This window comes from Accipiter gentilis, chromosome 3 (genome assembly GCF_929443795.1).
Source record: "Accipiter gentilis chromosome 3, bAccGen1.1, whole genome shotgun sequence".
Lineage (NCBI taxonomy): Eukaryota > Metazoa > Chordata > Aves > Accipitriformes > Accipitridae > Astur > Astur gentilis.
In genome coordinates, this window is record NC_064882.1 from 20,318,130 (window position 1) to 20,343,225 (window position 25,096).

A 25,096-nucleotide genomic window follows, 5' to 3' on the forward strand; every position below is an offset into this window, starting at 1 on the left:
GCAAGGAGCAGAGCTCACACTGAAAGAAATATCCAGGGGAAAACCACTCCTCATTATTTTCCTCAAATACATTTTGTTCTCTGGCCTTGCTGGCCCACTGGAGGATCTGCCTGTAAGCATCAGCTTCCTTGTATGGTCAGTCCCAGAAAATGTTTTTAATTCATTCTAAACAGAGGTAGGAAGGTGATGAAAGAGGGATGCAGTCAACATAAAAACTCTGTGAAAGGAGTCAAAGATGCTTTAAGCATGTCAGAGTTCTGGAAAAAGCCACAGATTGCTGCTGCCTCTTATACATCCTTTCCAGATTAGTCAGGCATCCCAGCAATACCTACATTCCCTTTAGCATTGTATGTTCTTTTTTCCCTGGTAACTGCCTCCGGTATTCTGTCTTGCCAGCTGTTACTTAAATTATTAAGGTTACTTACAGTATAATAGAATCTATTTATCTTTCTCTTTTAGATTGTTGATGTCCTCCATTGTACGAACAGTACAATGAACAGTGGTATTTCATAACACCAAACCTGTGAGAGCATAATGTTTTGAATGGCTTTTTAGCTCAAAACAATCCAACCTTTAGCTTCCACAGTACTGAAGTAGCTGATGAATGAGGGAATTAGGCAAAGCCTTTATGTACAGACTTCAAAGTAAAATCTGTCATCTTTATTTTTAAGGTAAACATTTTTCATTATTACTGTCAATAGGGTGAATTTCAGCAATACATGCCTGCAAGGAGCTAAAATGAATTCATTTCTCATCGACAGGCCAAATTTATGTTATTCTCTACAAAACTGAGACTGCTAAGACTTGGGGTGGGCACAAGCCTTGCTGACTGAAGTTACTAAATGTCAGTGCAGAACCAGAATAAGGCAGCAAATTTTTAAGAGTACCCAGCTACTTTATCTTAGTAATATCTAATATTAGATTTTACATTTTAATAAATTCAAAATAAATATAAAAAATCATAATATTTCTTAGTAATATCCAATATTATTTTTTGCTAATAATATCTGTAGTAGAAATTGAAGAGCTCTTTTAAAATGTGGAATAGGAGCTCAAAGTGTCCAAGGGAAACCTGTGGGTATTTAAAATTCCTAGTCAAAAAGAAGCAGCTGCTACTTTCTATAGTAGGTAAAGCTGTCTCTGCACTCCTTCTCATGCCCCAGTGTCCTGCACTGTGGCATGTTGTGAGGGAGTTGCCCAGTCCATGTGCCCTGAGACTGCCATCAGAGCTGCCCTTGGTAAGGGTGACTTCTGTGATGCTCTCACCTCTCTTTTGGGAAGGGGACCATGAGCACTGAAATCATTCCACACAGGCCAGTGAGCAGCCAGCATATGGTAACAGCTTTCAGACCCGACTAGCTAATGTTAGGTACATAGTAGAAACTGAAAATTTTCATAATTAGTTACCAGTCCCTGATGGATTGTGTCAGGTTAGCTGCTGCTCTTCTGTTTTCTCACGTGTTCCCTCCTGTGAGAAACATCACCTCAGGTTTCTCCACCCCTTCTCCTTGTATAGAACTATTGGCTACCTCTTGTCATAACTTTCCTCAGCAAATCTGACACCTGGTCCTTTTCCTTGCACTAGAAATCACTGTGTCTACCTAAACTTCCCCTGTACTGTCCATCCTTTTACCTGTTTCTGCACCTTTGTTTTCTCTTATTTTCTGTTTAGCCCTGGGTTAATTCACACATTCACAGACGAGAACTACGGAAGGTGAGAGATGATCGCTGTGAAAGTGATGCTGACATAAGAAATGAGACCTTTCCTCCTCACACACCACCAGCAGTCTGATGAGGCAGTATATCAGCCTCCTGCTGTCTGAAGAACCCCTCAGAGACCTCTGTCTGGTGTGAAGTCATCTGACAAGAAACGGTAAATAAGCAGCTCTTTCCTAGCACTCTCTTAAGGATGTCAGAAAACAAAAAGGACAAAATGTCCTTGAGAATGTTTTTTGTTTGGGATGTTCTTCTGTGGCCCTGCTGTTGAGGTCAGTGAGTTCTCAGCAGAGATGTCTTCAAAGCTGGTTGGGTTCTTGAATGCATTTTCCCTATAGCATGTTAAGATGGATAACCTGGCGAAAGTTCAGATACTTTACTAAGCTTCCTACCAGCAATGGATAAACAAATAAGGACACTGACACCTCAATACTGACCTTATTTCCCTGCTCCTAACTGTTATTTACCATAGAGACCACTACGAGAAGCCTTAGCTTAAGATTAAGCTAGGGGCTATGCTCAGAGCATGAATCAAAGGTTAGATAAGAGCCTTAAGAGTTGGCCTTTTAAGGTTCTCCTTTTCCTATACTACCACTGAACCTGCGTGACTTAAACTTTTTCTGTTTTATTTGAGATAAGTATTTTCCCTGTGCCTCAGTTTTTATCTATAAGATGTCAATAATGCTACTCATGGAGCTGTTAAAATTAACACTAAATTCATTAATGCAAAGTACTCAGCTTTTCTTGTAAAGAAGGACCTGCCAGAGAACTAGAACAAATGATGTTGTTGACCTTCAATTCTGAGAAGGAAAATGTAAAATGTATGCATCTCTTTAGTGGGAACTATACTGACTAAGGAGACAGGTGATAGTTGTGTGCCTGGAACTTCCCTACTAATACAAATATTTTGATGCAAGTATTTAAAGGTAAATAAAACAGTCATTAGTGAAGATAGATCCCCAGGAGAACTTAGTGATCAGGGTTCACCTCAAGAAGTAACCAGGAGCAGAGCTACCTGGCCAGTATCCTCTGAATATGAAAACTCTCTGAAGAGGTGTGAAACTAAGTACAGTGATATCTTCCTGTTTTTATTAATGATAATACACAAAAGCAATTTTATCCTGCTTATCTGTTGCCTGTTTTGGGTCTGTTGCTGATAACAAAGCACGCTATCTTAATACTGGTTTTATTTGTAGTTTGTCCTACAGGCAGTATTGGAAGACTCTAAGAACTTCATAGTTGCAGTAAATTAAATTGTAGTCACAAGTGCAGCTCAGGACTGCCTAAGGTCTGAACGAGTGGGGGAAAAAAAGAAAAATCTGTCAGAGAATAAATAAAATGATTAAGAAAGTTTAGTCTGTGTAGTGAGACTGCTGATCTAATTTTATTTAAAAGTTGACAGGACCAGAGTCTCAGTGTAAGGCAGTATTGCTCCTCTGAAATCAATAAAATTACACTGATTTACGGCTGCAACTGCATGACAAAATTATTTTATAACTAAGAGCTGTATGTTCTGACATGGGTTAGAAGTATCACCAGTGTTTTGCATCAAAGAAGTATTGGGTTTGGAATTACAGCCTTCCCAGCACATCGTAAACTTATAGTGAGAACACACTGTCTTGTTCAGACTGTCAATGAGCGTTCAGCACTGTTCTCATCAGTAGCTGCTACTTAATCCATGCAGTCAGTTGCACTGAGTATGTATGTTCATGACTTAATAGTAGAGTCATCTCTACTGAGAAGTGGGTTTGATTCCCTGTATTTGGAGTTCTACAGCAATGTGCAGAAGGGCTTTGAAATATTATTTGCTAAGATATCTTCATCCATGTACCATTTGTTAAGTTAGAGATTTGTTGCTGCTTTCTGATAACACAGAGTGCTTTAAAATCCTAATGTAATTATTTAATTAAATGGGAAAATCTTGTTACAGAAAACCTTCAATTTTCCTAGCAGTAACAATGAAGATAAATGTGCACGTATTGTTGTCACAGTATGCCAAAAAACATGTTAAGGGAAGTCATACATCAAAACTGACTTGTCCTCCAGACTACTGGGTATTAGTGGTCAATAACTGGGCAGCAGAGTCAGGAGCATGCAGACAACCATTAATGGTGCACTTGCTACCAGCCAGAGTGTCCTGTGATACAAGCAGCAGTCATGAACTTGCAAAAGCTTGGATGTTGTGAAGATATGTAGAAAGAAATGGTATTTGACTATGTGGACCACCCAGTATGTGATTCAATCAGTGGGAATTATGAATTCCTCAGTGTATGATTGCCTTTAAGATCTATCAGCTTTCTGTATGCTCTGCAAGCCCTTGTGTCCTGAAGCATTTCATTTTGCTCCTCTCTAGCAGCAAATCTTTTAATACCTCTGTTAGCACGGAGCCAGTACCATCCTATTGCTGCTTTAGGAAAGAGGACAGGAGACATTTTCCCAGACATTATTCTCAGAACTTGATCAAGAGCATCATTGTAATTTCCACAGAGAGACTGGAATTGTTGATTTAACTGCAGCGGAGGGAACACACAACAGAAATATCCTTAGCTACGTCCTAGATTTTAAGACAGGTTTGCTAATGCTGAATGCATATTTGCCCATGAACTCTGCACCAGAGGCATGTTTATTCTGTTACAAACCTGTTTTAGAGAATGATATTTTATACCACTGTGTAGAACTAGCATGGATTGTCTTTGTTCACTGAAACAGTTCCCTTTTTTCTAAAGAAGTTTCAATGCCAGGTAGGGAGTTAAACAACTAGAAGCTGTACAACAATTAATAAGTTTGAAAGAGATGCAAGTGAATGAAAATCACCACTATTGTAGAATAACCAATATGGCTAAACCACGTTAGAGATTAGGGGCACCTGCTACAATTCAATTTCTAATCCTTAGTTAAAAATGAGTAAAATCTTGTAATATATTCACATTATTTATTAGTAGGGTTTTTTCCCCAGTAGTTTGTATTTTGTCTTTGTAAATGTTTTTCTTGCTTCTCAACAATCCCTTCAGTTCCTTATCCCAGTGAGGTCTAGCATCTGGTGATACCATTGCTTCCCGTCTCTCACTTGCATTAGAGATTTTCATGATTTTGTTCTTTCTTGTCTCCTCTGCCCCTCCCCCCCACTGCTTCCCCCTGAGGGAAACTCAGCAGCATCAGCAGAACTAATACTCAAAAAACCCGTCAAACTATAAAGTGATGCTTCGATGGCATTTTGAGCTATCAGCCAGTCAGATGAACAGCTCAATATTTCAGGCACCCAAATGAAGTTCAAAGATAGAAAACCAGGCAGGACTAGACCGAGAAGTTATGACCTACCACTAAAATAAAATTTAAATCCTGGAATTCTTGTTTTGTAATGGACTAAAAAGGCAGCTGCACAATTTCCTTTGATCCTTGCTTGGCAAAGCATGGCAATGAAGGACAAAAAGGTTGACTTCAAAAGAAAATTTTGGAGGGGTGCGAGAAGCTAATGTGGGCTCCTGAGGACCCCTTGGCATTATGAAGAGTGCTACGCCATGCTCCGCAGAGATGTGTTTTCCCGAGTACCGTGATCCTTGGTACAGCTATGCTAGTGCATTTTCTTTCCCAGAGCATGGTGTAGTTGCATCCTGACTCAGTACTGGGATCAGACAGGCAAGAGGGACTGTGACAGGGCTCACACGAACCCTGCTGCTTGTCCAGTGATTTCTGTGAGCAGGAGGCCCAAGCGGACCATCAGCATGCTCTGAGCAGCTCGCCAGGTGTCCAGCCAGAGGCCAGTGGGGTGCCGCAGGCACATCTGCCCTGCGTTGCACACATAACCTTAGTGAGCAGCTGCTCTACTTAGCGTGTGTCTTTCCAGCATCTCTGCTTAGCGCGATGGGGAAAGAGGAAGTTTTGAACCCAACAGGCAGACTTCCCGGCATCGCTCCAGCCTTTTGCCTTCTGGGAGAAAGGCAGCAGTGCCTTCTGCTCAGAGACTAATGGCTTACAGGGAGGAAGGCGACTACTATCTTTCTCTCCCCACACCAACCCCACAGTCCATATTGGCCTTTTTTCAGGGCTGGTTGGTGCAGTACTTCAGAATGAAACCAGAAATTAATATCTGAGAGAATATCTACATTGTTCTTGCTTGGTGAAAAATACCAGAATAGCTTCATTTGTAGAATTAATTCTGCAGAATAGCTCCTGACCAGTGCTATCAGCTGACCCAAAATCATGTATTTTACTGTTCTCCTGGGCAAGTTGTTTCTCCTCATGAGTTTGTCTCAGTTTTGCCAGCACTGCTGTTTCTCTTTCTGTTTTAACTTGCCTGTCACCATTTTGCTTTCAGACTGCTGCCCTTAAAATACCAATCAGTCAGGTTCACAACTGTACATTTTAAATGGATTATAGCAGAGGGGTAAATGAAAATCTCTGTATTCCAGGGCTTTCCAACCACTTGAGGCTCTGGACCGCTTAGAGAAAGGAGAAAGCTTGCACCAAGATGAGATTAACCTTTCTTTGCTTTGTATTTCTAAGCTCTGTGTTCTCGATTGAAAATATTCCCTTTGAAGGCTTTCCCTCATGAAAGGGATTATTGCTTGCCTGAGAAATAATAATTAGCTGATAATTTAGACTGAAAATAAACCACTAGTTCACGATTCATAGTCCAGCAGAGAAATGATAGTCTTCTGTGTGGTAAACCAAAGCTACATTCTAATAGTCATTATTCCCTTGGGAAAGGCCATATGAAGGGGGCATTTTACCTGGAGACACCTTCACTGGAAGATGGAAACTGAGGATGCCTCCTTGCTCCTTTTTGCTACTCAGATAACGCTTTCCAAGAACAGTCTCTTCACAGTCTCTTGCTACAGGGGCATTTCCTTAGAAAGAGGAAGCATTAGGAAGCAGAAAGATCCAAGCAGTGAAGGAGCTAAACTTTAAATGTCAGTGGAAGACACTATACCTTTCAATGCATCACCAGATGTTTTAGTCTTCAAGGCATAAAAGTTTAAGAACAATATGATTAGCTGCTGGGGAATCTATCTACCGGGACTAATGTCAAAGAATGTTAGGATCAGAGAAATACTAGTTGAAGCCGATTCAAACTGTCTGAGATAAACTGCATCTTGACAATCATAAATATTATGGGAAAAAGAATTACAGGCTACAACCCTTTTTCTTTTCCTGATTTAGCATGAAACTCAAATAATCTGAAATACTGCAATATCTCTAATGTGGAACCTTTGTTACCAGAAAACTATATTCTGAACCTTTTACTTAGATTTGTTTGTTGATCCCTTTGTGATCTGTATATCCAGCAGAGTCTTAGTGCAAGGGACTACTCACAAAAGTACGTTTGGTGTAGTAGTTGTCATCATGAAAGCTGGGAAAGCATATAATCTGCATGAGATGTGAACAGTTTTATTACAGAAAGTGAGGGAAAGAGGGAATGAGACAGTTTTCTGCTCTTTCTGTTTAAAGCACGTGAAGAGTGACAGGAAAAGCTATAGACTGGTGTCTACACCTTCTCCTTCCCAGATATGAGTTCCTCAACAGGAAGAGTAGAAGCAGAAATTAGTTTTGTGTCTCTCTGCATGGACTTGAGAAAAAGCTAAAGCACTATAACCAGAAGGGTATATGAAGAAGCCTGGGAAAGTTTACAAATAGGGTCGGAAGGTTTTCTGAGACTACGCTGAAGGGGAACAGAGAAAGCTGTGCTAAGAGAGATATGAAGTAAGAACTGGTTGTAGGAGAGAATGAGTATTTCAGGATCCAAAGGTTGGAACTTATGGAATACATTTACTATACCTTAAAGGACTGAGAGTAGTTGCTTTAAATTGTTGGATAAAGGATGTAAATGAAACCTGACAGCTGAACTGTTCAGATCTTCTCTGGGGAGCGGGGAAGGATTTTGCAGAGGAATTTCATGGGAAATGTTTCGAATGTTTGCTTTCAACTGCTGGGGAACGAAGGGAAGGAAAGGGAGGAAAGGAAGGAAGAGAAGGAAGGGGTGGGGAGAGAGGAAGGAAGGGAGGGAGGAAGGAAGGAAGGAAGGAAAGAAGGAAGGAAGTCACAATATCTTCAGAGCTACCTCATTAAAAATAAACTAGTCTCAAAAATTTAATTGTCGATGAATTTTAGTTATTTTGAATATAGGTCTGTCTTTCTGTCTTGTTTAGAGATGTCACATAAAGTAAAAAAACCCTGTCATATATGTCTTTTTATTATTTGTCAGTTTTGATCTCAGTGTTTGATAAGAATCTCACTCATTTCAGTTATAGGTGGTGCTAGTTGGTCTACACAGCACATAGGCCCTCAAATTACTGCTGAGATAGCAAACACCAGAACTCGAAGTAGGATTCTTGCTCTACATTAAAGCTAATCAGACTGTAGCTCTGTGGCAAAGTGACTGTGAAGTTCCCAGGACAGCAGCTGTTCACTTTGCGCAGAGAAGTGGTACCCACTCATACAGTCACCTGAGGGATCTCTACTCCCACAGTCCTGTGCACTATGTGAAGGTGCACAGAGGTCCATGGAAAGGGTCATCTGAAGAAAGTGATGCAAGCCAAGATTTGGATTTGATTGAAAACACCAGTAGCAATAGCTTTCGCTACTAAGAAGATTTTTCTGTCAATGACGTGAGGAGTCAGCCCTTCAGTAATGAAGGGGAACGAGATGTTCAGAGCCTGTAATTTATACCAATTTTCTTAATAAACAGGGAATACTTTAGAAGATCTATTGTGTAAAAACTTCTGTTTAAAAAGTTACTTGGTCTCACTGTTTAAAAATGTTTTCCTTTATTTATAGTGTGTACAAAGTAGCAATTATCAATAAGGTTCTGTGTAGGCTCCTGAAAGTGATGGAGTTAAATGACTGCCTAACCATAAACTCAGAACTCAGAAAGTGGAAGCCACGTCCGGTATCTTCTACTTTAATGCTGTGAAGAGTCTTGAGGAAATGTTCTGACCTGCCTTGAAGCAGAGAGATATTTGAGGTATAGGAAAGAAGGTTGTACATTTTTCTTTCTGATTCAGTTCAGAAGTAAAGACTAATTATATTACTTCTTTGTAAGATGGAGTCCTTAACTTTGTAGCAAGATCATGATACTTTTTTTTTTCCAGAAAGTCAGTATCTTCTGCTTACTTTTTCTTGCAAAGAACATTTTTTTGTTTTCTTTTTTTTTCATGGTGGTAATGCCTTAAAGATATACTCACTGTGCCTAGGACAGCTAGACAAATCACTTTTAGTTTAATGAAGAAGGAAGTTGCTTAAGAAGGATGCTTTAAGAAGATAAAATCCATAGTCAGTGAGTAACATGGGTAAACTGGTGAGGACTGTCTTTCATTTGAGACTAAAATAACACCTATTGCTGAAAGGTTTATGTTCTTTTAGTTACTGTTTTCCAGAACAGAGCTGTTGCTCTTACTGCTGTTTAGGGTTGTTGAGGAGATTCCAAGAGATTATCTGGTATGACCTACTGTATATCATAAAGTGGTATATTTCACATAGTTCATGTAGGAATATAGAATCCAAAAAACATGAGTCTGCATCAGGATTTCAAAACAGTGTCCGTTCATGACGCAAAACTCAGAAAATGGAGATGCTACCATTTAACTTGTTAATGTAGAAAAAATGTCAGTTTTTCTCGCTGCATTTTCATTGTTGCTTGTTTTCTCTGTGACGGCTGTGGTTTAAAGTACTAGTCAGTGTAATTGTAATGTTTGTGGCTGAAGAACTAATGAACCTGTGAGTAGCCAATACCTTCTACCTGGAAGGGAACTCGACATTTTGCTCCGTCATATCATGTAATCCCCTTTATGATAAGCTAAAAAAGCTTTTTCAGAGGCATCTTTCTTTGGGCTTTGAATTGTATTTGGAACTCTTCATTTTCCCTGAGAGCTCTTCAATGCTGAGGAGGAGCACAATATTCTCTTATCAGCTTAATTGGTGGTCTAGCTGAGAGAACCTCTAGTTCCAGTATTTCAAATAACCTTGTATATTCACATGGGACCAATTCTTTCCTACTGAATTGCCTCCCAATACTTTTAAAACTCCTGTTCATGTTAAACTTCCTTGTTCCTAAATTTGAGTGGAGGTCTTACCAGAACTTAGAGATGGGTAAGTAAGAAGGCCCTCATCTGGAGACATTGTCAGAGAGGCGGTCTAAGGCTTATGATACCAAAATGTTTAACTGCACATGCTGCAACATGCCTACAATGGAAAAGCACTTCCTCAAAACAGTGAACAGTGGGCATTCAAGTCCCCTAGGTTTTCTTGTAAGTGCAACTGCAGGCTGTAGTTTTTCCACAAATACAGATTATTTTACATTCTGCATTTCACCTGTTTAATATGCTGTATCGATCATTTGAATTATAGACTGAGAAGTGTAACACAGAGTTGACTTGATGCATCAACTATGTTTTCTTGTTATATTAACAACCACAACAACTGAAATGCATCAGAAAGTTCTAGAAGAATTTGAAAGTTCAATTATTCTTGCATGGAAAATATTGTAAGCAATGTATATAATCTTGATGCCAGTGTTAATTTCCTGGTATTCTCTCCACTACCGGATGCTGTTCTCAGAACTTAAGATCTACGTGTGCTTCCTCCTAAAGGTGTTTGCTTCCAGAACAGTGGTATTCCATTGATACAGTGAAACTGTCATCAAGGAAGAGGATTTGCACGTGTATACAAAGTAGACAGTGATCAGACACTGGACATGGATTAGGAAGCAGATTCATATAGTGGAACAGAAAGAAAATGGAGCATATAATTTTCAAAACACTATGCAAAGATTGTTTCTATATAGTTTTCTTCACCAGTTCATCATGCACTAATAGAGGCTTCTGAAACTAATCAAGTAATTGCTTAACACCATGCAGAAAGAGGAGTGACTGATGATGAGTGGAAAAAATTTCAGATCCAGGAATTTCAAAATTACTTACATGCACCCAAGTAGAGTAAAATAAAAAATGTCAAATATGAGAAAGCTACTAACATACACATGCAATGCAAAGTTTGACTCCATTATAATTTCTGTTTCCATTGTGGTTTTTAAATTATAGATTTTATTTTCCTGTTCTTAAAATCTAGCGGAAGTGCTGTGGCATATATTCTACTGTGAATGGAATACTATATCCATATCTGTGGTTGACCTCAAGGAAGAAAGACAATACTTTGACTCTAGTAGGTTTCTTTGCAGAATGTCCAAAGCTTGCTAGTAAGCCATCAACCATTAAATGTATGCTTTTTAATTTTTAGGTTTGAATGCTATTAAAATAAAAGAAAAATTGGCAGGAGGCTACCTGAAGTTCCCACTTAAAATTTTGTGTCTCTTGCAGCTGTCTGTCTTTGAACCATTTTCCATATTGTTCTATAGGAACAATTTTTTTGCTCTGAGCCATCATTTCAATATCTTACTTTTAACTTGGTATGTCAGTAGTCAATATCTCCTTGCTATGAATGGGAAATTTGCCATTTAAAACAGACTGAGCACACCTCAGGTTTTGATAACTTGTAGTAACCTATAAACTCACTTTATTCTATGGAAGAGGTCATCAGATCATTCTGCCCATGGTCCAAAAAGCTCTTCTCAACATATGACGTATCTTTGACATGGCATTCCTCATTACTTGTTTCAATTTTTAGGAACTTCTGTCATGAGTAGCTGCACAAGGTTCCCAGTGATTTGTCTTTGCTAACAATCTGTTCTTGAGGCAGAACTTCTGGCTGAAGGTAAGTCATGATGTTTGGCCCTGAAATAGGACTCTTCCTGCATTGCTCTATGTGTGTATCTTCTTATACCCCTTCTAGGGATGAGGTAGATGTGAAATGGATAAATCACACTTTTATCATAGATTTCTCCCTAGTAGGAAGTTATTAAAGTCTGACAAATCCTCCTGCTTTGTAGATAGCTGATAACAGTTGTGTTAACATCTTTCAGTGGCATTTCTACATGAAATGTAGGAATCTCACAAAGATTTTCAGAAATGTTTGTGAAACTTGAGAGCCCAGGGATCTGTCTTCCGTGATCATGTTGTAGAATTTACTACAGGGATAAGTTGGAAGTGATTTAGTTGAATCAGCTTTAAAATGACAACTTATTCTCCCCCCCCATGTCACTTTCAAACACCAGAATCTTGGAGGATGTAAACTGTTGGCTGCTCAGAAATGCCTCGTGCCTCTGTGGAGAGCTAAGCTCATAAAAAATTACCAGCTCATGTTTGAAGCTGCGCTTCTAGGCACTAATTTAGCCTAAGTCTGGTGCAGGAACATCTGTAGAACTAATTAGAAAGCCACAATCCATTGTGTAGGACCTGAATGAAAGCATTGTCTGGGTTAGACCTTTGGCCTGAACAGAAGATGATAAATAGTGGAGTCAGGGAGAACTGTTTTGGATCTTACAGAGTTTGCTTTGAACTTAAATTGAATTGCAGTCTCTTTGTAGGTGCTAGATAACTTTTTTTTTTTTTAAATTCTGCAGTTCACAGAGTAAATAGACAAATGAAAATATGGAAATATAATAGAAATATTGCCATTGCAATTGAAACTGTGGGGTTTGGATAACGTTATGTATAGTCCTGCTGGGTATTACCAAGTAGTTTAAGCTGAGTCTTGACCACATTATGGATTTTTTTCTGATTCGATTGTTTAAACCTTTGAGAAAGTAAAGAAGTTCATGAAAGATACACCTGAAAGGAAAGAATCTCAACTGTTGTTGAGGTTTCTTTTTGGCAAGCTAGTTTAAGAAATTCTACTGAAACACCTTCTTAACAAATAATTATTTAATTCCAGTAATAGAAGATCTGTTTGTCCAAGACAAAGCATATTACAGCTGCTTGGGACTGCTTCTAGTTAGTTGCCAGGATGGCTGAGTCATACTTTTGCTGAATTACCCTCTGGTCAGCAAAAGATGTTTCTAAGCCGGAGTGCCATCCAGAGGGGATTTGCTATGTGTACTATCCTGTTCTTTGGGCTGTGCTAGAATAACAATCTTGCTCTTTCTGAGGTAGAAAGAAGAACATTCTGTACATCTGGAAACTGGAACTTTAGAGAATTGCTGCAATCTTATTATGGAGACATCTGACATTAGCAGATTGTTCCCATATCTCTGTCAGGAGATTTTATAAGACTGAAGCAAGACTAAAACAAAACACAGAAATTTAGGCCTGATGACATTTACACAAGTGAATCAAGCTGTGAGGATATTGCTTTGGAAAGCGCTGGCTCTTGTCATTGCAGCATGGTCAGCCTTTGTTATTGATCTGCAGAACAGCCTTCCTGACATAATATTTCTGGTACTTGCATTGTGGAAATGCTACTAAGCCCCTTTGAAATGTTTTTCTTTTGTTATGGTGAATTATTTGGTTATTCTTGGATGGCAGGTAAAATGCCCCCTCTGTTTCTAGTGACTCTAGAAAAAAGGATTGTGTCTATGGCAGGTTAACCTTGGCCAGCAGCTGAAATCCCACCCAGCTGCTTGTTCACTTGCCCCTCCTCAGCAAGCTGAGTGGGGAGAAAATAGGAAGAAAAGGGGTGAGAAAACTCATGGGCCAAGGTAAAGACAAGTAGATCTCTTGTCAATTACCATCACAGGCAAAACAGACTAGACCTGGTAAAATTAATTTATTGCAAATTAAAATAAATATTTAATTACTGTTTGGATGGGGGGGGGGGGAGACAAACATTAAAGCAACACCTTTCCTCACCCCTTTCCCAGGCTCAACCTCACTCCTTCACTCCAGACTCCGCCACTCCCTGGTCAGTTGGTGCAGGAGGGTGGAGAGTGGGTGGTTGCCATCGGCAAACAGTGGTTCCTCTCTGCTGCTCCTTCCTCCTCACATTTTTCCTCTGCTCTGGCTTGTGCTCTCCAAGGACCACAGGTCTTCAGGAGTATCTGCTCTGCTGGAGCCCCTTTTCCTTCTCCTTCTCTTCTGGCCTTTGTGTTCCCACTGCTGTTTCTTACTCTTTTATTCCCTCCACCACTGCCTGTGTGGTGTTTTCTGCCCTTTTAAAAATATGTTTCCACAGAGATGCTACCAGCTTTTCTGACGGGCTCAGCTTTGTCCTGTGGTGAGTCTGTCAGACCCTGGTCTCTTCCCAATGGTCAGTCTTGCATAAATTCATAGCTATGCCTGAAATTTACTTTGAGAGGTAAGCTTTGTGAAAGTGTTTTGAAACTTGAAATATTTTATTTTGTACTTTGAAACAGTCATGGGAGAAATATGATATGGTATGACTGTACTGAGAAGACCAGTCTCCATCTTGAAGTCCTCCAGGACCCAAGAATAGTTGTGGAAACCATACATTCCTTATCACAGGAGGTTAAAATTCAGTCATTCATCTTCATGAATGAGAATTGCAGTCTAAAAACATAGTTGTTCGTCACAATATAGATCATCTTCACTGAGACTCAGTGTACTACCATTGATCTAAATCAGTGATGAATTACAAATTCTGTAAGTAAATCTCAAAGTTTAGAGGTAATTTCTGACAGTCAGTAAGCTACATTCCTCTGGTCAATTTATGTATGTTTTTCATACTATTAAATTATTCTAACTGCTTGAGTGATGTTAAGAATGTCCAAGTTAAAGTAAAGCTACTGCTAACAAAACATTGCAATGAAGTCAGTAAATAATTTTTCCTTTGGCTAGAAGAATGATGTTTATATCACCTAAATAGTTTTTCAGACCACATTGTTTTGATTTGTCCCTGTAGATGCATGCTTCTCATCCTGTTTTATCCAAGGATAACATCTTTCATGAGACTGAATATTTACCATTTCAAAGTCCTAGCCCCCTTGATAATGTTTGCTAGTATAATTAAAATGTGAAAGCAAAATTGCTGCTGTTCAGAGTACACCGGCAGGGAAAGGCCAGACTGGTGATCAGCCTGATGTAGAGATATGCTGACAGCAGAATATTTATTTACCATTTCTAATTCCTAGGCTGCCCCAAAAAGTGTCATTTGTTTTTAGCAGTGATTCAAGCTGACATTTGCATCACATCACATTACATTAAGCCGTGTTATGATCTGGAGGAATACTAAGCTACGTAGGTAAACTAGAAAACTTAAAACAGCAGCTCCAAATGAAAGACATGACTAAGAAACAGCCTTTGAGGTTTGGCACAGCTGCTGCAGGAGGGTTGAATGGAATTTGGTCTATCAAGACTGAAATACACCATTTCAGAAAGATAAGTGGTCTCATCAACTTAACCAGGGCCCAGAGCTACTTCCTGAGGTGCTTAGGTTGATTAAATCTGCCTGAAAGCTTTTTGCATGCATGCAAAATGGTTATTTCCTAAACCACTCTTTAACTGTAGTTATAAAAAAAGGTCTAAAGTGAACCAGCACCCTTTTTTTGTAGTTCATTATGCCTTTTTGTCAGCCATAAAACTGATCTAAATCAAAAATACTACCTGCTGAGCTCCCAGCTGGCCTCTAACCAGACTTCCATATTCTGATTTCTGTTAGTCTCAACAATCTAGTAGAAGGTGAAAATCTAATTTTTTTCCTCCAATGTCTTGTTCTTTTCTTTCTAGGGAAGCTTGCCTTCTTCCAGATAGCTTTATAATGAGCAAGTCTCCTTTTTTTTATTTGCCCCTGTGTTTACTCTTGGAAAGGTATTTAAGAGGCTCTGGCATGAGCTATGGGGACCCCAGCATAATGCTGTGTAGCAGTTCATGTTACTCAATGGTAGAAATATGCTTAGATGCTCAGAAATATGTGGAAGTTTGGTGAGTTGTTCTAGGAAACAAAGATCCAGCTTAGCTCAATAGACAAATGTTAATATTCAGCAACAGTTTAAAGATGGAATAAATCTGCCCATTCAGAGGTCTGTATTTAGGATTATGTCAGACGAGCAAGAATTACACATACATGTATCAAAACTCTTGTGACAAGCTGAGGAACAAAATAATAGGCTTCCTACCTCTTGTAGACCTTCACTTGATGGTCATGCTACACAGATGGGTGAACCGAAGACAGTGAATTTTGCCTTTCTAGCTGCTACTCTCACCATCTCTGATCATCACAACACCAGTAGACCTTCATCAACCTCATTCCGAAAGATGTCCTGACCAAAATAAGTAAAAAAGAAAGGTAATTCCACAGCTGAACTTAACAACACTAAGTTTGAATGTATAATATGGATTCTTTCTTTTCTCTTCCTCTCTTGTGTCTCCTTTTCCTTCCCCAGCCACATTTATTTTCTATCTCTGTCTCCATTTGCATTCTGCTGACTATTTGGCTGGCAGACTAAGACAGACTTTCTTTAACAAAAATGCTTTACTCGTCTGATTAGAAAGGTGGCAAAAAGAACTGTCCCAAATATCCTTACACTGGCACAAGTTTGCCAGTCTTGGCAAGGCTAATAGGATCAGGGACCAGACATTGTAAAGGATTAAGATTCCTGAAGCAGGATTCATGCAGACATTTAGTGCTGAAATCCAAAATTGTGACCTCAAATTGTATCTCCTTAATCTTGAAGCTGTCTGAAATCACCAAGACTTAATTTCTGTCAGTACAAAATCAATTCTTAGACTGATGATGTATGTCTGTAGCTCCACAAATCTTGTTCCCAGATATATTTTCAAAACCCAGAATGTCAGAGGACCACAGTATTTTAGCACAGCAGGAAGGTGCTATTGTGGTTTAAGCCCAGCTGGCAACAAAACACCAAGAAAAACAGGATAATGAGAAGTAAACCCAAATCTTAAAACACCTTCCCCCTACTCCTCCCTTCTTCCTGGGTTCAACTCCACTCCTGATTTTTCTCTCTCTCCTCCCCCCAGCAGCTCAGGGGGATGGGGAATGGGGGTTGGGGTCAGTTCATCACACCTTGTCTCTGTCATTGCTTCTTCCTCAGGGGGAGGACTCGTCACTCATCCCCTGCTCCAGTGGGGTCCCTCCCACAGGAGACAGTCCTCCACAAACTGCTCCAGCGTGGGTCCCTTCCCACGGGCTGCAGTCCTTCAGTCACAGCCTGCTCCAGCGTGGGCTTTCCCATGGAGTCACGGCCATCTTGGGGGGTATTCACCTGCTCCGGCGTGGGCTCCTCTCTCCCGGCTGCAGGTGGGCATCTGCTCCCCTGCTCCCCTCCACGGGCTGTGGGGGACAGCCTGCCGCCTCACCACGGGCTGCAGGGACATCCCCTCCTCCGGCGCACCTCCTCCCCTCCTTCCTCACTGACCTCGGTGTCTGCAGAGGGGTTCCTCTCACATCCCACTCCCCCCACTCACTGCCGGTTCCCCTTCTTAAATCTGTTCTCCCAGAGGCGCTACCACCATCGCTGATGGGCTCGGCCTTGGCCAGAGGCGGGCCCGACTTGGAGCTGGGGAAGCTTCTGGCAGCTTCTCACAGGAGCCACCCCTGCAGCCCCTCTGCCACTACAAAAACCCCGCTGCACAAACCTAATACAGGTGCCTTTTCTCTTTTTCACCTCTGGTTCTGTTGCTCTGACGTGTTTATGAAATGCAATCAGATAATACTGGCCACTCCTATTTAAGAAAGTAGTGTCAGGGGAGACTTGATGATAATGCAGACTCCTAAAACTACATTTCTTTTTCAGGAGGTTTAGTTTATGCTGATGCGAGAGTCCTAGGGATTATACGAGAGCAAGAATAGAGGAAGGACTCTGAAAAACAGCGATGAAAGTCAGCCCATTTTAAATGCCTTGACCCAGGTCAGCATACTGGGCTTGAAACCTGGTCTGTTCTTAATTTTTTTTTCTTTTCAGTTATCTCTGCCACTCCCTATAGTGCTCACTCTGTTGCTGACTTGGGACTGTAAAGCAAGTCTTCAAACTGCAACTGCATAACTGAGCTTTTATTCTGGGATATAGTTACCTGAAACTTAATGGTATGGTAAAGCTCAGTCAGGCAGTTTAGAAGAGAACGTTTCTGACTGAGATAAGAAGAGCTGCATTTAGCTCCCCTCAGCTGTGAATTCCCTTTGCCTGTCACAAGTTTAGGAGGGCAAAACAATTCTCTCTCTGATTATGCAGGAGTATCTTTGCTGCATCTGAGCATCAGTCAAAGACCAATTGCTTCCACACAGACTCATTTATAAGTGTCTATGTACCAGCATACAGATAAAGACAAGTGATAGAGAAAAGAAAACAGATGCCATTTAAATGCACATTTCTGTGTGCCTACTTGTTTTCAATGATTAAAAATAATTATTAGAAGATGATAACTGCTAGAATGACAATGGTATTGGTAAAGAATACTCCCAGTGATCTTATGGCAGTAAAATTCCTCTTTTGCTAATTAAGTACCATGAAAAAAAAAGGAAAAGAAGAATGTTTAACAGCATGATACCAGTAAAAAATGCCTTCTTAGACATTGTTAGCTCAAATTAAAACCTGACTGAAAGAGGAAAAAGTATGTCTATTTGGCAAATGACAATAGAAAAGAATTAACTGTCATTAAAGAAGAGACTGCAGTCAAAACTTGGACCTTGATTTCAAATTATCTGGCAAATTATTGCCAGCAGTTCATTGTAGGAACAGACAATGGTAAAGTGCTAATGAAAACTTTTAAAACACTCTATTAATTAAAAAATTTGAAAAAGCGGTAAAGTTGTAAATCCTGTATTAAAGTTCAGATTAATGGAAATGGATCAATGTTTTTTGCTTTGTGTTTGTTTGTTTTTTGGTTTTTTTTTTTTTTAAATAGACTTGCATTTCCTGCAAAGAAACTCATTCTTTGTGCAAATTGTGTGTATTAAGTGAAAGTATTTTTTCACCAATAGGGCCAGCATTTCAGACCCTTAGTGAAATGTCAACACTTTGACATTGTCTCTTGATGGTGTTAAAATCAGTAACTAGGTAGTAACTATTGCCTCTTAACTGAATCTGGTGATGGAGGACCAGACTGTGTTCAAAGCTGATTGGGGATTTGGCCATCTGACTCTGTTCTGTAGTAAATAATGTGATTTGTCATGACTCCATGTGACTGTCAGTACTTCTATTTGGAATGTCTTCATCAGAGAGGTATGGCACTTTCTACACTATAGCTTTGATTTCTTTCTAATAAGTGCTTTTACATTGCTACCTATTTAGAACTTCTTCTCTGTACTTTGTATATGTGTAACCTGGGTAACAAAGTGGCAATGGAGGGGAAGAAAGAAAGAAAGAAAGAAAGAAAGAAAGAAAGAAAGAAAGAAAGAAAGAAAGAAAGAAAGAAAGAAAGAAAGAAAGAAAGAAAGAAAGAAAGAAGAAAGAAAGAAAGGAAGGAAGGAAGGAAGGAAGGAAGGAAGGAAGGAAGAAAAAAGAAAGAAAGAAAGAGAAAGAAAGAAAGAAAGAAAGAAAGAAAGAAAGAAAGAAAGAAAGAAAGAAAGGAAGGAAGGTAGGTACTGTAAAATTGTGTATGCTTCATTGGTAGCTGAAGAATAAAGAAATAAAACTGTAAGATGAATTTGTGATTTTTACTATCTACTAGTTAGTATACAAATGTGCCTTCTAAATTTATTTTAAAACAAGAATAGAGGTTTTGCTTTTTAGTAAGGCAAATACTTTGCAAATGTTTCTAAGATCAGCACCTTATTTTTTTTTCCCCATGACATTTGCAAAGAGCAAGTGGTAGATTTAGTAATAAGTTCTAATAATTCATCATAGTTGAAATTGCATGATTAAACACCTTGACACTAAGAAATCTAGTTAAAAAAAAAGCTTTTCAGTATTTTTATAACATTATCCTGAAGAAATAGATAGAAAAAAAAAAAGAATGAGCAAAATGCATTTGGTATGTGGCAAGTATTATGCTGTGGTAGTTACACTGTGAAATTAAATCAGTTCTTATTCTACATAATCTTCCTTGAAATTCAGATTCTTAGCAAGATGATCAGGAGAAACAGAGTAGCACAGAGTAATACCTTTTACTCTATGCATGTTCCATAAACAGTGGTTACCGGGCAGCTGAGTGAGCAGTATAGTAAAACCACTTTCTTCAGAAATACCACTAGGTAGATGCCTTTAAAGCTCTATCCATATTACTGCAAAACCACTGAAACTGAAAACTGTCTTTAGACCTTATTACAGCATTTTATAAAGTGGACTTCTGGGTGGAAGAAGCTCCTCAGCTGCACTGGCAAACTGTTGTGATAAGTGTAAGTAAGCAAATTATGGGCACAGGAGGAGAGGTTACCCTGATGAGCATGCAGGACAGGCTCATCAGAACAACAGAGAAAAGGTAATCTCCATCAGCAGGCATCAGCTGGAATTCAACAGGGATGTTCAAGAAGAAAATGTTATGTTCTTTCCAAAATAATTATGACCACTGCACAATGCTCTTTTACAGAGCACACATTCATGTTTTGAGACAGTGGTGGGAAAAGTCAAATAGCTAATATAGCTAATAAAAAGAAAGCTTTTTAAAATTCAAGTCACACAGTTTAACTTGCTTCCTACACAATCAGTTCTTTTCCTTTAGATTGCTTACTTCTGCATCAATGGCTTGTATCAACTAAATTTAAATCTTCAGTGTCATTCCAGAGTACTATTGCCCATGAAATTACTGATGTATTGCTCAAAGAAAGTGCTGTGGATTGGAGTGGAGGGAGAAAAAGTTACATTGTTCAGGTTCTGCATATGAAGAACAGTGACCAGGAACTGTACCTCCAGCGCACAGCCTCCCGGCTGTGGAATTGGTGTCAGTTCTCTCCATACCTTTCCAGAATTCATATACAGCCACTAGCTGAGATGGGCAGATGGTGCAGGCTGGGTGGCACATGGTCATCCTTAGCTTGCATCATGTGTGAATCCACACTTGCTAGCAACATGGCCTAGAGCACATAAAAGGTCAACTCATGGATGAGCAACAGCTGGCTAAAGCTGAACCCAGATGAACTTGGGTCTGTTGTAAATTCATACCCTATTTTTGTTTTCTACTTGGATTCTTCATCAATACAAAGCTTTCCCTCAGCAAATACCAGAGTAATGCTCAGTTCTCTTTGTTCTTAGTAGGAAAGTAATCCTCAAGCTGGTTGGACTGCAGCAATAAGCTGTGTCTGAAGCCCTGTGTGCTTACAAAATTCTAGTGCAGAGCACTGAAATAAATATTCTCGGAAACAAAAGTCCTAGACTATTTTTCCACACTACTTTCTGTGTTTCTCATTTATTGACAAAATAGTTTCTCAGGCACAAAGACCAATATCAAATCTAGTCTATCTGCAAGAAGATGGACTCTTCTCAGAAGTGGTGGAACAGAAAGAAAATCGTAAAGGAAGGCTCCTTGGGGGGCAAGAGGAGGGAATAGACAACTGCAGAGACCATATATAATTTTGGATCCAGGCAGAGTTTTGTCATCAAAACAAAGTTGCAAATAGGCAAATCTCATTTGCTTTGTAGGTTAGTTAAGGTTAATTAAAAAATCACCATTTTGCTGTGAAAAATCTTTACAACTATATTATTTTCTGAAACATCACTGAAAAGAAACATGGAACATCACAAAATCAGAAGAAATAATTACTTTAGAAAAATAAGCAAGCCACCAAAAGCAAATGATCGAAACTACTTTGTCAGAAGCTAGAAAGAAAAACAGTAGGAGAATCTTGTCCACAGTTACAGATTAATGAAAATAATGCTTTGCATTAAGTCTTCTGAAAGGCATAAGAACATCCAAAATATCCAATATCTCATTATCCAGCAGATGTATTATTAATGAGACTGGACACCAGAAAGAGACACTGTGATTTTTACCTCTACTGTTCTTTTCTCTCCCTTCTTGGGTATTTTTGTCTTGCTTCATCTTCAGGAAAATAGGATTAAACTCCACTAACAAAAGCTCAAATATGCTCTCATCATTTCTTGAACAACTCACTTTTCCTTAACCAAGAGTGATTATTACCTTCTTCAGTGCTGTCTACAAAAAACATCCCCCCAAAAAACAAGAGAAAAGAGTTTGGAAGAGAAAACTTTACATTTTAAGGTAAAAGTTATACATTATTTATCTTTTTTCTTTCTGTTGTATCTATAATAAAGATTTTAAATGTATTTATTGTTAATAGTGATAGTTTTCTAGCAGCTAACCACATTGGAGTGTCTACAATTGATAGATATGCCCAAAGTTGCTTACTGTTAGATCCTGTACCTGATTGTCGATTATTTGGGTGCCATTTTCATTAAAATTTTCATAGTGTCTGTAACTTGTAGCATTTTCTTATCTAGAATACCACATTTTCGACTGTAGTTCCCCTATAGCCTTTGTTAGAGCAAACCATTGTGTCATAGTGAGAGGATTTCAGCTGTAATCCTATTGAGTTTTCAAGATTGTAACTGTTGCTTTTATTATATAAAGTTCATATCCCAGTGTTCACAAGCTCTCAGGAATTAAAAACCTCTGTTTTTAAGAGTGTGGGAATGTATGTGTGTATGGTACACACACGCGCATCTGTAACTACATAATTATAAATAATTATATATAGATAGCTTCATAACACCTGTTACATATGTATGTATATATAATTATGAAACAAAGAGAGATCTATGTCTTAAACCCTTTACAACAAAATTGCTTATTAAACCCAAATTCTATTTCATGTAGTTCTTCCTATGGAGCAAATGTACTCCTATGGAGTGAGAAACAGCATTTGACTTCCAATTTCTGTCTGTCACATGGCATTATAAACACATAGTCAGCTTGGCAATAACTGTAATAGCTTTCCCTTGGGACATTGGGGCAAATCGGATCTGTGTGTATAATTGTGAGTATTCTGCAAAAAGGTTAACTATGAAACTCCAATTACACCTACCACAACTGTATATATATTTCTGTTTGCCCAATGGTAAATGAATTGTTGCAATCAGGGTATTTTGTGTCGTCTTAAATTAGTCTGTGCTCATTATCTAAAATGTTGGGGCTATAGCTTTATGACAAAAACTGTCCTCTGCTTTGCCTTGGCAGCCCAGTTCACTAAAACAGTGTTATCATCAAGTCAATAAGCCTTGGTACCAATAAAACACTGCATTCATCTATTACCCTCAGCAGTACTGTAATGCTCATTTACGACTAATCAGGCTACTCTGCAGAAGGTGTATTCATGCCAATTACATGCTGCCCAATGCATGAAATGCCTAATTAAAGTTTTCACTATAAATATTACCCTGACTGAAGTCAGCTTGCTAGCAGCCACATAGTCAGAGTCATGCCAAGACCTATGTAAGTCCTGGAAGGCTACTGAAAAATATTTGTCTCTGACTCAGTTTGCATTAAGCCATTCTGTATGCCATGAATTCAAAGAGAAAAGGTAGTAAAATCCCTCATATGTAGTAAACAGAATTTTAAAGGACTTGTAGGTAGTGCAGCATAATCTCTGGCTTTCTTGGAGTTTGTTGCTAGGTCTCCTGGGTTTCCCTATAATTTTGGAATTCCATGTTTGTGGTTGTTAATGTTATGACTTGGCTGATAGAAAAGCTATTGGCAATTTGCATTCAATTACACTAACAATTATGATCAATATAAGTGTAAATATGATTGGTCTCGTACCAATGAAAAGGTCAGGAGTGACCGTGTGCAAGTGAAACTGAATCTCTGTTGTAATGTGCTCTAGAATTGGACAGCATTTGTGAAGGTGGGCTAATCCAGATTGTACAGTGGAGATCATCTCTTCTGCAACTCCCTAGGAAACAGTCCTTTCAAATGGAAGGACTACATTGTAAGTTGCATTCTGCCTGTTCACCACAATCTTAAATTAAATGAGAATGTGCACCTTTTAAACTTTATTTTGTATTTCTGAGTAAATGATATAAGAATAATCCAGTAGATAGGACAAAGTCTGAAAATGTGATGTTTCCTTTCAAATTATCTGCTTTGTTATTGTTTTCTTATGCAGAGTTTCAGGTAGGTCCTTTTGTTTAACTTTTTCTATCTTTTTTCTCCATTCCAATAATATTGGTATGAGTACTTATAGCTCTTAAGAGGACTGGTGCTGATTCAGGTGCTTTGGGGTGCTTGGATACATCCAATAATGGAAGTCATCTGAGCATGTAAGGTAGTTGATTTTACCAGTCTAATCTATGATCCTTTAAGTGCCCATGAGGCAATATTGATCTCTAAGTATGCACGAGAGATCAGCATCAGTGCACATCACACCCAAGCCAACAGGTCTTTTCTCTTTAGTTTAAACTTTTCATTAAGGTTACTGTAAGTGATAAATTGAGACAAATTTTTATTTCTCTATATTTTATTAAGGATAAAAAGACCTTTTTTAAAAGCATTTATTGTTTCAAACTTCAATATTACACTTTAAAATATAGCTCATAGCGCTGTCTAGAGGTGTAGTTCAGCCTCATAAGGCTAGAAGAACCTCAAGTGAAATAATTTGCCTTTGTTAAGTGAGCATATCCCATTGATTACACACCAACAGTTATGTAATACAAGCAGGGACAATTAAACTAGGTAGATTAAAACTATTTCATTATATTGAACTATATTATGTGGTTTGTGGAAAGAACATGACACATTTAGTGTAGTAATAATCATTTTCCAACACACAAGTCATTTAAATGGTGATAGATCTAATAATATTCAGCAAAAGTAGCTTTCCTAAAACTCATACTCCCTTCCAGTTTCACTGCCTGGAGCTTATGAGGGATGACATTTCAACATCCTTTTTCATGGCCTTTGGCAGGAATAAGGTGGCATCTCATTAAGATAAGTAGAATATGCAGCAGTGAGTAGATTATGGTCATTTCTGGGAAGCTGCAAGTAGGGACAAGATATTCTAAGCTTTCCTATGCTTCTTACTATTGAGAAACTGAAAGGACTGGAACTTGTTTTTTCACCATTCACCTCCACCCCAGCAAAAAGCACACCTGTCTTCATTTTGTGCAAATATTAGTGGCAATTTTTATAATGTTTTGAATAATCTTTTACAATAACAGGAAAAAGCAAAGATTAAATGTGAAGACAGCTGAAGGAATTAGGTATCTGAAAACAACACATGGACACAGACATTCATTGTCTTTCTATTGTGAGGTCTGGAATAGCTGTTCTCCCAGGTTCTTTACATGACATTGTTTATATAACAAAGTAAGGAAAAGAACTGGAGTGTGGTCCTGGCCATTGAAAATCAATAGAAATCTGAAGTTGGGGGTAAACAGATCAGAACTTCTGAGGAATGGGCATCAAATAGTCTAGAGTGTCAAATTAAAGTTTCAGTTGTGTTTAGACCTATTTGACTTGTGCGCAGGGTGGTAATTGTTTGCAGTATGGCAATTTTTAAAAGGGAAACAAAACCAGGATTCATTTTTATGCAGAACAAAAACAGGGAATGGAGGAATTGTTTCCTACTGTCCTCTCTTCAGGCTTATAAAGGAAGGGACACTTGCAAATAATAAATTTGACCTCTTTTTATCCTTCTATAGGGAGAAAACAAGAACTTCTTATTTCTTGCTGTTTGGTACCTGCAG